Raw genomic sequence first — 16,373 nt, forward strand, 5'->3', positions numbered from 1 at the left:
GTGTGTTTTCGAGAGAGAGAGAGTGTGAGAGTGTGTGTGAGAGAGAGAGCTATATTTATAAACTATGGTGATATCGGGTTTATTTTTTATTTAATTAACACGAAGAGGTATCGTCTAATTGATATTTTCAAAATTACTTTAGTTTTAAGCCGGTCATTTTCTTTATCTCGTTTATGTAGGTTAGGTCTCTGTATTGTATTACTATTACTATTTCAAATTATTCGACTCGTAAATGTAATAAAAGAAAAATCTGATTAGTTTTTTAATCGAATGACGAAGTAAGAAGTCCCCGCTTAGATTGTCTTCGTGCTGCTCACTAATGTTTTTTTTTTCACGATCCTCTGATTATAACTTATAAAAATTTTTAAATATTGTACACTTAGTTGTAAAGTGAATGTTCTTTTTTTTAAAAAAAAAATATTTTTATGTAAAAAGAAATAAATTATTCGAATCGGATAAAATTATATTCAAACGGTGGAACCGTCGTTTTAAAAATGTGTAATTATGATTAATTGTTGATGCGACTATAAATTAATAAAATAAATAATTCGACCTCCATAAAATTACGCTCAACAATTCGAAACGAAGTAACAACTTCATTAAAAATCATAATTACAATTTTTGAAAACGACAGTTCCACCGTTTAAATATAATTTTATCTGATTCGACTAATATATTTATTTTTACATACCAATAATTTAAAGAAAAAAACATTAATTTTACAAGTAAGCGTAAAATTTTTAAAAACTTTTATAAATTACAATCAGAGGACCGTTAAAAAAGCATTAATGAGCGACGCGGAGACAATCTAAGAGTCAATGGAACTTCTTACTTCGTTGTTGGAATTATTACTTGATAAATACCGCGACTATGCATTGTTATCGTATTCTTATTGTCGATTCGATTATTTTATTAGTTTCCAGTTTTTGGAAATGCCCAAACGAGAACAAATGCCCTTCATTCCTTCAATTTCCCTCTATCCGCCGTTTTGTTTTTCAATAAAAAATGCATAACATAAGAACGAATCGATATATTTTAACGAAATGTAATATTCGTCTAGGCTACCCTACAAAAACTTGTACAAACTGAATACAATTTAAATTATACTTTGACCTAGGTTATAGTTTCTTTCTTTTGAATTGTTAATACCAACGACTGATAGTACAAATTAAATCGAATGAATTTAATTCGGCTATAATCGATTAATTTTTTAGATTCACTTTAACGATTTCAGTGATATTTCAACCGTTACACCATTGTGTACATCGTTTCAACAATCGATGTACTTTTTGTTCAGAACTAAACTCTTAACAATTTATCTAATAAAACACAATTCGCTAAAACTAATACTTAAATAGCTGTTAATGATTAAATAATGTAAATGACCACCGTTTTGGAATTTTCAAACGTTTTTATTTTGTAGATGTTGTTTGGTATACGACCGAATTTCATTAAAATATTTTAATCCGTTCTTAAGTTTATTGAAAATAACACGAAATGGCTGTGTGTATGTGTGTGTGTCGGAAGGTATTGCACAATCTTAAGGGGGGGAGGGGGCACTGATTCAGGACATCAAAATAAATAAAAATTTTCATGCGGACAAATGCCTTACTACTACTCATTTTCCTTCTGTCCATGATTTTGTTTTTGTATCTTAAAATGGATTAAGATATTGGAATGAAATTCGATACGTATTTGTACCGAATATTATCCTGTGTGTGTGTGTGTATGTGTGTGTGTGTGTGTGTGTGTGTGTGTGTGTGTGTGTGTGTGTGTGTGTGTGTGTGTGTGTATATATTTACACTTATTAACAAAGTATGGCAATCGCTAAATAACTTTTCAATAATTAAAAATATAAAATGAATTTATCAAATGCTCCTACCGCAAATCAAAGTTATCGATATTTCCGTATGAAACCACTAGTTTTGTTTTTAAGATTTACATTTGATGTTTTATTCGTACTTTTTACTCCGATCAATAAAATGTGTTACTATATTAGACGATTATCCCTGTTATACCTTCTTAAGTTTTAACTATTAATTTTACCTTTAAATTAAGAAAAAATGCAGCTGTTTTTTCCAAAAAAAAAATATTTTTTTGAAAAATAGAAAATAAATGAAAATTGTTAAATGTTCTTTCGAATTCACAAAATACAGCCGATTACTTTTTATCGTTTTAATGGATAATAATTATTTTAATATAAATAAAATTTACTTGGGTCCGTTACTCTGTAACATTTTAGGATATTAATTTTAACGTAATTTTATTCTAATACGTTTTGAATTAATAATTAATTACTAATTCTTTAATACAGATATTAAACGACTTTATTTATGAATTTTTTTTTTTAAGATAAGGAGGTTTATGTTTTATTTCAAAATTTTAAATTTACCGATGTAAACGTAATTATTATATTTTAAATGTACTTTGTATAAAAGTGGTTGTATATAAACTTTTTTTTATTCTGTCGAGTACAATTAATTATCTACCTTTCTTAGCTTCGTCGTAATTAAATCGCATCTCGGATGTATTCCGTTTTCAGAACTCACTGTATTGGCGCTTCCACTTTGTAAAACTTCAGGTCACGCCTCTTACCCCGTGTAGGTAATTGTACTCGATACAAAAATGATGATTGTTATCTTAGCAGAAAAAAATTAATAATTAGAATGTAAACTTATTTAAATAGTAGTAAGTTTATGTACGTTAATTATTTAGTCGATTACACAATAGAAGTCGGTTTTTTGCTGTAGCCGGTGTGCTAGCGGTTGTTAATATTTTATCATTTATACCCTAATATTTACAGTTCCTTTTATTAAAAGTTTGAGTTTTTATGTTTGTACTCGTTTGAAAATTTTAATTAATTTACGGTATTAATTTTTTCGTTTAAATATGTAAATATTATCCTCTCCGCCTCAGTCGGTCGATTCATCGGTAGCTAAATTGAAAATTCTGGGTTCGATTCTCGGTACGGTTGAGAATTTTAAAGGCGGTATAAAAATATCGTTCGCGATTTACCTATTAACTAAAAGCGTAGGCTAAAAAAGTAACCAATATTCCACGTGTACTGTTAATATACGGTTATCCCGGCCTATACACCGAGCTTGTATTTCGTTACTCGAATGTTCATACGTTTATACCGATAATTTGGTCGTTAGGATTTAGTCGACTCGACCGTAAATACGGTTTGAAACCGGAAAAGAACCGACTGGCGAATTGAACTGTAATTTGGCTAATATCTTTTGATAAAAATTTTTTTTTTAGATGTTAGTTTTTAAGACGTAGTTTTAGACATTTAGCACAAAAAATGTACCGGCATCGCTTTATTCGGTTTTTGAATTTAATGAAACTATAATAAAATATAAAAAAATGAAATAAATATTGTTGAAAAGGTCGGAATGCCGTTTATCAAAAAGGTAACTGAATTTCTGACGGTTTTATATCTCAACAATAGCTTGATTTTTAGACATCCGATTATCGTAGTTCAATGAATTTCGTCCGCTCTTTGACCCGTCATTACGTAAAAAAATAAATTCAATTCGGTTAACTTTGATGTATAATGTACGCTTTGAATTACACGTATGTAATATAATTTATTAATTTTAAAGCTTTCACGCGACGGGGGTGTACATTTCGATCGTTTGATTTTTGAGATTCCTCGTTAAGTATTAAGAACGAATAACACCTGTTAAAAGTCGAGCGATTTGCGTTAACGTATAACGTATTTTTAAGGTAACCGCAAAATTATTTTTCAATTAGAGGGTTAAAAAGCGTACTATTTAATTTTAGACGCGAATTAGTATCGTGAATTAGGATTTTTATGTAGTGTGAACCTTCTAAAAGCGGTTTGAAGCGAGTCGTATTCACGTTACGTTCGATATTTTATGTCTGGAACAAAGAGCCTTAGGCGGGCGGGCGGGCGAGCCTTGAGTTGTCAGTTTTTTGTAACGGTTGTAGAGAATATTGTCAGCTTTGTCCACTCGAGATTCTTGCTTAATTTATTCCGCTCACGGTCGCTTTGCCCGCCGATCTCGCCTTGCATTTCACCGTGCGTTCAGATCTCCGGCGCATTCCTGCCCCGCAAATACGAAACCGACTTAAAACTTAACGTTTTGCCCGTATTTTTGTTCTCGTGAACTTTTTTTTATCCGGTCGTCGGTCGTAACTGGACCCGGCCATGAGCCGAACAGAAGACGGTACGGAGTACGACTTTACGTTTACGTATTTTGACCGACTATCTACGTACGGTTTCTTTTAATCGTTTGATAATTTAACCGCTACGGGTACTTGTTCCTAACATCGCGATAATTATTAGATAAGTGTTCGATGTTTAAATAAGTTCGTTTAATCAGTACATCGGTGAGTAGTGTTACTACAAAATTTTAACAATAAATGTTAAAAATTTTCTAACATATTAACAATTACGTGATTAACGTTAATATATAAAGTGGAAAAAGTTTTTTTTTAAATAACTTTTTTTAAAATAAAAATACGCTTAAAAACCCTGAAAAACCACTTCAAAAAGTAAAAAATTGTAATTTTTTTCTTCTAAATTTCGACTGTTAGACGTTGGCGGCAAATTAAAACCGATTCCCAGAAAATTTACATTAATTTTGCGATTTCATTAAGTTAAAATCGAACGATCTTTAAAGTTTCTTAATAATAAAGTAAACAAAATACTTGTACTCTGCGGCTGTTTCTTTAATCGGGTATTTTTAAATGTTAATTTTATTTTTTTAAATTTGTTTTTTATTTAAAATTTAAATAACACTATAAGGGAAAAAACTGCTCGTATAGAAAACAAAAACAAAAAATAATCGTTCGTAATAAACGCTAAAGCCAGAAATTTTTCCCGATATAAGTAAGAAATAAAAGAAATGTTTAAGTAAGAGTACTCTCGAACTTGAGTTAACGCTCTTCAGAATGCGGAAAAACTTATTATTTCGACTGTAAATTTTCTCACCTGAGTTTCCTTGGATTGTTGTATGAAAATAGTTTGAATATATTACGCTATGATAATCTTATACTAAGCGCTGTTGGTATTTGAAAGATATTTTCGATTATTTTACATTTAGATTGTCATTTTTATTTGAAATAAGAAAGAACATATCTCGCGTCCGCTACAGCCTTAAACAAAAAAATCATCTCGTTCTGTCTTAATTCGTAAAGAATAAAAAACTTGGATTAAAAATATTCTTCCTTTTTTTAAAAAGCAGATAAAAAGATTTGTTTTCTATTATAAATTATTTTATTAAATTATTAAAAATCTACTGAAAACTACAATTAGTGATAAGTTATTAATGTCACCTTGAGGTTATGGGAAACCGTTCGGTTGTCATTTTTCAGTTTGGTGGTGCAACGATTACATTATTTTGTTTTAAATCGATTATTTTCTCAAAATTGGGGGATAAAATTTGAAAGTGCCGCTATTGAAATGTAACTGTTCGTTAGAAGATTATTTTTTCGAATACTCAAAACGGTTGAATTACCTTTTCTGTCTCGTTTAATTCGTAAAGAATCTTTGTAATTTAAAATTTAAAAATCGTAAAGTTAAATTTGTAATAAAATCTGTTTAACGGAACTATTACGAAAAATAAAACTACTCCTTATAATAATATTTTGATTATTATTATTCCTAATGTGTACGCTGCAATCTCTTCAACGAATTAAAAATACGCACCTCCCCGCGTCCCAATGAGTTGAGGATGGACGTGTAAATGAGGTGTACTCTTGTACAGACTCAGGCCGACCGTTTCTGAGACGTGTGGTTAGTTAAACCCCGGCCGCCAAAGTGCACCGATATCCACCGTCCAGTATTCAAACCCGTGTAAAAGCGACTAACTTCAACCAGGAATTGAATCTCAGAACCTTCGATTTTGAAAATCAGCCGTTAAACAATCGATTTGCGACGACCAATTAACCGCCAGACCAGCCCGGTGGGCTTTTTGCTCGTAATAATATGGACGACATAATTCAAATTTTATGTTTTAATTCGGCTTCTCGTATTTTAAGCAAATTTTATTAATCGTGTCCCGTCGGTATCGATATATAATTTATTTATATAATAGTTTCCACTTACTAACAGTCTTTAATAGTATGTTCGAGCGCTTTCGGATTAGTAATCCTTCCTCAGGAACACTGATGTGTTTTTGAAAACGATGTATTCAAACAAATATTAAACAATAATTTTGATTCTTAGGTCGGTTATACTGCTTCATTCTAATGAACGTAACAATCGAGACCTTCATACTGACATGAAGGATAACGTCGACATTATTTTCCGTTTTGACGGAAAATATTATAATTTTTGTTTTTAAAATTCAAGTTAATATAATTAATGATACGTGAAGTAAATTATAACACATCAATGTTCCTGAGGATGGATTACTAATCCGAAAGCGCTCGAACATACTATTACAGATTGTTGGTAAGTGGAAACTATTACGTAAGTAAATTAAATTCTCGTAATTTACTCCGATAATTATTTTTCCTGCCAATCCGGCATCTGCTCTGTCCGTCAACGTCTTAAAAAAGAAATGTTATTCTGGTGTCGTGTATGGGCTAATTTTAATTAGATTTCAAATTAAATATATATTTACCTAATATATTTTTTTATGTGATTATTTAATTATAAATGATTGTAATTTAAATATAACCATAAATAATTCAGCGAAAAAAAAGGAATAAATTAGTTAAAACCGAATAAACTGGTTGGTTTCGTATAATGAAAAGAACGTCTGGTCTGTTAACAAGTTTACTCTTTTTTTTTTTTTTTATTGTAAAGTTGAAACCAAATATTTAAATTTAAATATCTTGATCATATTTTTAAATAAATTTTCAGATTTTTAGCTCTCATTGTCTTTTATATTACGATTATTATTTTTTTTAAATATTTTTTGTACATATTTTCCACGGCTTCAATTCTAGCGATTTAAATTTAAATTTAAATTTGCGATAGATTTTTCTTGATATTAAATTGTTAAAACCAGATTAAACAGTGTGTTACTATTTTGTTACAGAAAACAGGGCATGAAAGAGTTTTAGATCGTGTTCTTAAAGTGAAAATAAAAAGATAACTGTTCATTAAAAACACGGGTACGGAAATGCAAATTAGAACTTGCAAAATATTTTGCCCTGATTATTTTCTCTGAATAAAATAAAGTCGTACTGAAATTCTTGCGACCTAAATTTAAATTAATGTATAGTTTTCAAAACGTATTTCTAAATTATGAATTTTCGTTTCTTAGCATTTTTAGTAAAACACAATGAGCATTGTATTCTTGAAATTTTCGTTTTATTTATATTCGGTAATTGAATTTGTTTCCAGATACTTTATAATATTAAAATGATTCTCCATACGGTTAAAATATTACAATTTTTTTGCTACGTTTCTGTCTGGCTTGTTTTTAATAAATTTTGAATATTTTAAATTGTTTTTCGTGTTCGTTTGACATTGCTTACGTAGATTTTCTCAGAATTAAATTCTTTATTAATTTTATTGCAAAATTTATTTGTTGATCGAAGGTAATTTAACGAAGTTACTGTATGTCAAACCCAAAAAATTTGTTACTAATTTTTTGTATTTTACTATAATTTTTTTCAAAAATTACTCAAGACACAGTTTCGGGATGTGTTTTATTCAAGTATTCAGGTCAAAATCGTATGAGAATATCAAATTTACACCGATCTATGTTTCAAAAATTTCAGTAAGGCTTCATTTTAATCTTGCAGCAGAAATCAGGATGTAACTTTTCGCAAGCGAAAAGGAAGCGATTTCATTTTACAACGTATCTAAAAATTACATTATTTTTTTCTTCGTGAGACAATTTACGTATATATTGCGTAAAATAAGTATTAAGAAACCCGACTATTAATTAAAAAACTAACAAAAAATAGTTAAAACGAGTTTTTCTTTCTTTTCTTACAAGCAGTTTTTCAGGATACAGTAAGTTAGCGATGTGAAATTTAATATTACTTGTATATTTGTGGTAGTTCGATGCCTGTGTCGTCTTTAAGATGGTGACATTAATGGCCTTCACTTTGTTAAGACTAACAGGCACTCGAATAAAACATAAAATGTAGAAGCGCTTTTAAATTTCACATCGCTGACTCAGTTACTGTATCCTGAAAAAAGAGTCTAAGGAAAGAAAGAAAAATTGTTTATCCATTTTTTGTTAGCTTTTTAATTAATAGTCGAGTTTTTTTTAATAATTATTTTATTTAGCGCTCCTTTGTTGTTTCCATAATTTTACCGTTCGATATAAATCATCTAGAAACGATACCGGTATGTTTTTTTGTTTTTTAGAAACGATGTGCCACTTAAATAGAAATTTGAATAATGAATTGATAATATACGTGCGTTAGACGCACGTCTATGCTAGCCGCGATGCATTGTATGCATATATGCCGCTAGCCGCGATGTATTGCTTTCCTTTTACCGAGCACATTTTTCGCTTGTATATCGAGAAGGATGAATTTTTCGAAAAAAATCACAAGAGTCAAAGGTATTTCTTTTTTATCCTTTTATAGAATGCCGTCATTAAAATTTAAAAATAGCGTATTCTTTTAGTTTTGTCCCTCAGTGTAGCGTACCCCCTTTTCGGTTAAGATGTTCTGTGTTACTTCCAGACCGAAGACGTGTTATTACTCAAAAGTTGGTTTCAATCGGTTGCATCTGTAAAGCTGCAGAGGTCACAAACATATATAACAAACGCATCACCAGTCCGTCTGTGTACGAAATGCTCTGATAATAACGGAATGCACTCTGTTAAGTTAGTTATGTTTTTTGAATATTTATGAATATCTTACTAATATTATTAGATTTAATTTACTTTGAACGAAAAAGGGTTCTAAAATGTTTTTTTTACTCAATAATATTTCTTAAATAGTAATATTTTACTACTAAATCGTAAAATCCGATTACTTTTATTCCGTTTTTATTAATCGTTTAATGTACGGTTCAAATAATTAAAACTCATTTAAAAATGTTAATAACGTGTTTAGGAACACGGGAAGAAGTGTATTGAACCTTTGAATCTATTGTTTTATTAATTACGAACAAAAATCGATTTTGAAACGATTATCGATTTAAAAATTACATTACCTATAATCGATAGGTATCGATTTAAAATTAAAATTCTTTAAAAGTGTACATTTATTTAAAATTTAAAACCATAACGTACTCGAATTTTATCGTACGCATTAATGTACCGTTTAAATTATAAATTCCATCCTCTGGAATTATAAATTCCAGGGAATTTCCTGGAATAATATTCGTAATCCTAAGGAATTATAAATTCCCTAAATACGTACGAGTAATGTGTATAAAACCAATATTCGAAGATTCCGATTAAAGTTTTACACTTCGTAAACGATATTTTGCGATATATTAAAGAAAGAAGAGATTCCACGTAACGATATTAAAATTCCACGAGTTATTTACTCGTAAATATTTTGGTGATTCATAAAGAGACTTGCACAAAATAGTATTCCGTGTTTATGTAACGTTTTATAACCGCATTTATCGACCGATCGGCGACATCGTTTGAATCGACGATGAACTAGTGATGACGTAAACAAAAAATTTTATGCGAATCCCTTTCTTTTTCTAATTTAACTTTATCTTCTTCAGACCGGTCGGAAGCGTAATGCAAGTATACGTATTCTCGCGATTTAAATTTATCACCGTAATGTACATATTGAAGCGGGCTGATTTCTTTGTAAATATACAAGTAATTAATTACTACGATTTTAATATTAATAAACGCTCGACGATAGAAATCTTCCTCACTTTGCATTCTAAGATTATTAAATTACTTCGATTAACGATGTTAATAGCTAATTCTGCATGCAGTAAACGGTTACGGAAATCTATTTCAACAAATATTTGATGCAGCTATCTCCAAAAACGCATATTTATTATAAAGTACAATTAATCTGCGAGGTCTTCGTCGTATTTTACTGCTTAAATTAATCGATTATTTAAATAATTCAACGTTATCAAAAATTTACCAAAGTTTCGGATACATTAAAATGTTTGCTTTGAAGAAAAAAATATTATAATAGAGTCGTAAGAAAAAAAAACACTTAATCATTTATTAGTTTTATTATTTTTAATTAATAAAATTCACATTTATCGCTTTTGATATAGATCTTCTAAAATAACTGTAAATGATATAAGAAATTTAATACTCGTATTATATTGACTCTAATTAGACTAAATATTCTAATAAATAAATGAAATTAAAAAAGAAATATATATATAAATAAATAAAAGTTTTGCTTCACACGGATATTCATATCCGTTCCAAATGATTCTTTATACTCGTTCTTGGTTAATATGTATTTGCATTTCTTATGCGTATATATATATATATATCTTTTTTTTTTATTTTAAGTTAAATAGATATATTTAGAATCTTAATTTAAAATTGTGTAAATTATGTAATTTCATTATCATTGTAAATTTTTTTTTCAATTTGTCGATGTTATTAAATTACAATTTTTTTATATACCGTAAATTTAATTAACATTTTTTAATATCTGTGTTTCTTAATCGTTATATTAGCGTGTGAATTAGATTAAACTAAACGGAAGACATATGTCGTTAATACTTTTATTTCATTTGTTTTAAATTCGAAGGTCGAGATTTAATGTAATTTGATATAAGTTTACCGTACATTTTTCCATTCTTAAACGATTTTTTTTATTGTTAATCGATAATGAGAGAAGTTTACGTCGGTTAAAATTTATTGAAGTCGATTGAAGGAAGAAAAAATATTACAATCCGATGCGATAATTCCTTAGGAATTTTATCGTTACACTTTTCCACGCTTTATACATTTGGAATAAACATCTAATCGTGTTAGACGCGGATAAAAATATTATAAATATTAAAAAACAAGGAAGTAGGTCGGAGATATAAACTTAATCGATGAATTGTACCTGAATCGGAAGACGTTTATAAAAATAGGGGAAGAACAAATTATATTTGTATGTTTGATTTTGGAAAAGGATTGACAAAAGAATGTCGCTTATCCTCGAGATTTTTCAGTTGTATGCTGAAAGTATAATAAAAAATGATCTAGAAAGATACGAAGGAATCGCCATTTATTTTCTGCCGAACTGGAAAAATAGGTTATATGAGTTGGCAGGTAAAGCGTTGTGTTTAGCGAAGAGGACAGGCAATTCAATCCCAATCGATGACATAGTATGGAATTTAAATGAATGCTAAAAAAAAAAAAAACACAATTGTTAAGAGACAAAAATCCGATGAATGTCTATACAAAATCAGGCAAATTGAAAAAGTAGAACAATACAGATAACCAGTTACTGTTTTAACAGAAAATTGCAATAGTGAAAATTAAATAAAAATTAATTTATATACAAGATATAGTGTGCAGGTAACGCGAAGATGTGAAATTGGTTTGATGGCTACTTTTCAGATTACGATGTGTATTAGGCACACTAAAAACATTTTTTTTTTTGGCTTAGCGAATGCATATTAGTTGTAAATGTTTTAAGTAAGTCCATTAAAATACTCGATATTTGTAGGATGCTAGTAGAATTGGTGCCGTTCGAGGAGATTTTTACCGTAATTGAACATTACGATGATGCATTACGAAACATTCCCGAACGCAAATATCCTAGCAAAAAGTGTCATATTCGATTCGGTTAAAAAAATCGCGTACAGCGGGATCGCTTTGAAACGCAAAATAAAATAAGCGACCTTCCGTTAGAGCCCAAAGGCCTTAGCCGATGTTCGCGGAATAATTTTTGCCGATCCGGAAACGTTATACGTAATTTATCGCAAAAAAACGGAAAAATACGCATCGTGCCGTAAGATTCTTCGTGTTTTAAATTTGAAACCGTATCGTGTAACAACAATTTAAGGTAACAGACAAAACGAATGACTTAATTATTGCGACTGGATTCTCAAAAATACTGTCGATGGACGACTAGACCCGGTGTTGTATTTCACGTTAAACGAGGCACGGTTTCGTTTATTTAAATTAATTCGCAAGTCGTCTGGTATCGGACGATTATAAATTTTCACCGGAAGTTTTAACGTTCAGTTCACGTGTTGAGAAAATCGACGGGCGGCGTGCTATTTCTGGTATTCGTATAGCGGGGACCGATATTTTTTAACTGAATTGTCGGTACAGAAATGTACGGTACAATTTTCGAAGGCTTCTACCCTCGGTTAATAGATCGTGAAAAAGTACGATTTTTTCCGACAAGATAAAGCTAGTATCACACGTGAAACGATTCACTACCGCACGGGTTCATGAAGCTTTTACAGCAGAGCGGTGGTCTCCTCGTAACCCGGACTTGTCTACTGATTTTTGCCTTTAGGGCTATTTGAAGGATAGAGTTTACGAAACAAATCTCCACGCAAACGATGAACTGAAGGCGAACGTTCAACAATAAATCGACGGCATTGATAAGACGTTTTGGATAAGGCGATTTTCAATTATGATCGGTCGATCGCAGAAGTGCACCGCTGCGTAGCGCGATCGAACATCTTTTGTAAAAATGTAAACTTTTAATAATGTAAATATAGAATTTAATTTAATTTACATTTAAGTTTTCCCTTATTTCACTCGTGAAATGTTTATGTCGCCAAAATGTTTAGCTTGTAACGGTTCGGTTTTAAGTCGCTCACCCTGTATTACTATATATCTTGTTAATAATAAGCCTGATTAATCTTTCTTAAATCGTTTAAGTCCAACGGTTAATACTGAAAGTTTAATTTTTGGAATAATGAAATGGCGTTTCGCGAAGAAAATTCTCTCTTCTTTAATCGTTTATTTGGGATGCACTGTTACGTTTGGTAGCTGTATATTTGTAAGTTTCATAAAATTAAAAATAATCTCTTTATTATTTTTATTCGTAACCGGGTTCCAGTATTTCTTATTTCTCCACTTAAATTCACTTGTGCGCTAATACTCTTAAAGAATTCATGTACTCTTGTGTTTTTTTTTTTTTTTAATTTTATTTGTTAATATCTTTTCTCTCTTTATCGGCGATCGTCCAAGGCCGATGACTATATCTCGTTAATGTGATTATTTAAATAGTTAAATAATAAAACACTTTATTTTAAGGCCCGTATGTAAATTTTATACGCGATATAAGATGCAAAGTTACAGGTGTAACAGGAAGGGCGGCGTTATATAGACCGTGTTACATGGGTCGGGTCGGGTCGGGATGCGATATTTTCATACGCTTATAATATATATATTAAAGTCGAGACCGCAGTATAACGAGAACAACGATATGTCTGTTTGTGTCCTTGACATGTCTTAACTTACTTCGAAACCTCTCAACTTTTACACGAGCGTATCCTCTCTGCAACACCGACCGCCGCACGGAACCACACCTTCCTCTTTATCGTTATTCTTTAACCTATCCCTTAGTCGTACCCGATCCGACGATGACCAAACATCGACCGGGTCGATCGTGCGATCCTATTTACATAAATTAAGTATCGGGATTTTTAAAAACGCTCGTAATTACCGTTTTATTTATTTAATTATGCATGCAAATACAAACTTTTATAACTCGTACTTTTACAAGCTGCATTCTCTTTAACTCGAAATGCTCTTATTTGTTATTCTTTTTAGCCACCATATGTCGACTCTGTTTTACAAAAAAATATACGGGTTCCTTATTTAAGAATGATTATTATAATTCATTTATTATCGAAGGGTAAATATACCGGGCAAAATATACTAATAGACCGAAAAATTTATTAATACGTTTGTTTAATTCAAATTTGATTTTACAGATAATTTAATCTGTAAAATTATAAAGGGGTTTTCTTTATTTATCGATTTGAGAAATATTTCAGGAGTCTTAGCATCCCTTAATTAGTTTCTTCTTACGATTAGATCTTTTGCATCGTCTTTTTAGATCTCTTTACATTTTCTTTCCGTTTTTTTTCAATGCTTTTTCATTCGTTCCGAGAGTGTTTGTTTTTGTTCTTCAAATTTTCTGGAGGTGTTCTTTGGTTTTTCCTTTTCATATAGTTAAAATTCCTCAATTGTTTTTCGAAACTGTATTCTATTTATTATTGTTTATTTCCAATTTTTATTTAGTTTTTCTAGGTCATGTTTTACTCGCCGGTGCCTGTTTTCTACTAACAGTTAAATAATTATTTTGTCGGTATTTTCAACCGTTTTATAAATATTGCCGAAAAACCTCATTCTTTTCCGCATTTCCGTTTCTAAATCTTTTGTTTATCGATTAATTTCTACGTTAAGTTTTAGCCTACATTTTTCCTCTGTTTTTTTTGGGTCCAAAAATCTTCCGTAAGATTCTTCTTTTAAATATTTCTTACGTTAAACTTAAATACTCCTAAATACTCGCTTCTATATAAGACTTCTGGACAAATTACTGTTTTGTAGTGTCGCTTAGCTTTGCAGCTTAAGAATTTCTTATTGTAAATCTCCGCCGTCGATATATAAGCAGTTTCCATTTTACGAATTATACTTGTAATTCCTTCTTTTTTCGAATACAATTGGCGTTAAAAAAAATAACGACAAAAAAATTATCTATTTTATCGTAGTAGCTTCTCTTATCGTACCTTCTCTTGTTTTCATCCGGAAAGTTGTAGGTTCGAGTACCGATCAGGCTTACTTTTTCATACGTGACAAAATTCACCTATCACGAAATAACGTAGATTCGGATGGCAAGAGATAAGCCTATTGTGGCATTGAGAAATACGTTTAAAAAAACGAATTAAATTATTAATTTGGCGAAAAATATATGCCGTTAATGTCTATATTAATTTAAAATATGAACAAATGAAATAATGTTTACGTAGATAATAAATGTATATTAATTCACAATTCAGAAAACGTTAATAAAAATTATTATCGGCAGAATTTTTGTGAAAATCGTTTTTTTTAAATTAATATTAAAAACTCACGTGCAGAATAATATTGTTTCCATGAAAAATTCTTTTAAATGCATTTTTAGAAAAGTTTTAAAACTGTTCAGCAGTCTATTAAAAATTGCGACTGAAGCGTATAAGGCCTTTACTTGTGTGTTGAGTCATACGAATATGGTTCCTTATCTGGTTTGACAAAGGTGGATATTGTTATTTTTAGAATAAGTGACCGTACTTTTTAATATAGATTGCGTAAATTAATATTTTTATTTTCTTTATATCGATCGGTGTACGTAATTCATACGTTTTTTTAACCTCCGCGTTCACCGTTAGATATGAGGATGAGATGAATGATTTATAGCGTGTGTGAAAATGCCGTACCTGACCGGGATTTGAGCCCAAGAGGTAATTCATACCTACGGTCCCTAAACAATAATCTGACGATTCATTTTTGTAACAAAGGATACGCATTGTTTACGATTACCTGTCGATAAAGTTTTCGATTGGCGGTTGTTGAAGTTTTATCTGATCTGCAAAATTTAAGATAAATTTTCGTGAAAATAATTTTTCCCGAAGAAAAATATTTCGATATTCCGATCGAACGGAAACGGTTTTATTTAAGATGAATTTTTAAATAAGATATGTTCATTGTGATCTCTCAAACGAAGATGAAATTTTAATGGAGGGTGGCTAATTAGAAAAGATGATTTGTACTCCTTTGTGAGGAATTATAACCCTTTCACCGATAAAAAAAAGACGTAAAATATTTGAACTTTCTTTACGATTTAATGTAAGAACTTAAATCTTTTTTTTTTTAATTATGTCGTGGAGAATTGTAAATTGTTTGTTACAGTTGTAGGGTAAACTTACTCGTAGTTTTAGGTCAGCTATTTTCAGATTTTATATTAGTTTACGTGTTTTTTCTTTTACGTGATAAAGTACAGTTTAATGGCAGTTTAAAATTTTAATTAGCGTATTTACAATTTAATACTACTTAATGATTATATCTTGTTTTTTTATTACATCGTTACTTTATTAATAAAACGTAAGTTTTTTAAGAATTAATTCTAAAATATAATTTGACGCACGTATTCTGATCTTAAATAAGATGTTTTTTTGAATATTAATTTTATGTAGACCATCTATTCTTGTGTATGTATAACGTTACATTTACATTTTATATCGTATACCTGTGTTATACTAGTTGCGCGATGCATGAGTGCGTCGTGCGGTTTAGCCTGAACGTAAAACCGCATAACAGGGTATCATGTTTGCAAATTTTTTACGATACTTAATTATAACGACAGTAATGTCATGCACAATATTCTTGACATTTTATTAAAGCCGCTGGAGCTTCATCGTTTGTAAAAGGAAAAAAAAGAGATTCTTATTAAATTTGTTTTCTTTTCGTATTATGTCATTACAATAATTTTGTAATCCTACCTCGTTTACTTTTCTTTACGATTTTTAGATATTATATGTTTAT

At 30.1% G+C, this 16,373-nt stretch overlaps 1 protein-coding gene and 1 long non-coding RNA gene across 2 annotated transcripts in view; one reads left to right on the forward strand and one right to left on the reverse strand.

Moving 5' to 3' along the window:
* bs (serum response factor blistered) overlaps positions 1-16,373 on the forward strand; it is a 339,616-nt gene that overhangs the window by 163,160 nt on the left and 160,083 nt on the right. The window lies entirely within an intron of this gene.
* LOC142327943 (uncharacterized) overlaps positions 1-16,373 on the reverse strand; it is a 98,925-nt gene that overhangs the window by 35,155 nt on the left and 47,397 nt on the right. The window lies entirely within an intron of this gene.

The sequence above is a fragment of the Lycorma delicatula genome, chromosome 7, assembly GCF_047948215.1.
Source record: "Lycorma delicatula isolate Av1 chromosome 7, ASM4794821v1, whole genome shotgun sequence".
In the NCBI taxonomy this organism is placed as follows: domain Eukaryota; kingdom Metazoa; phylum Arthropoda; class Insecta; order Hemiptera; family Fulgoridae; genus Lycorma; species Lycorma delicatula.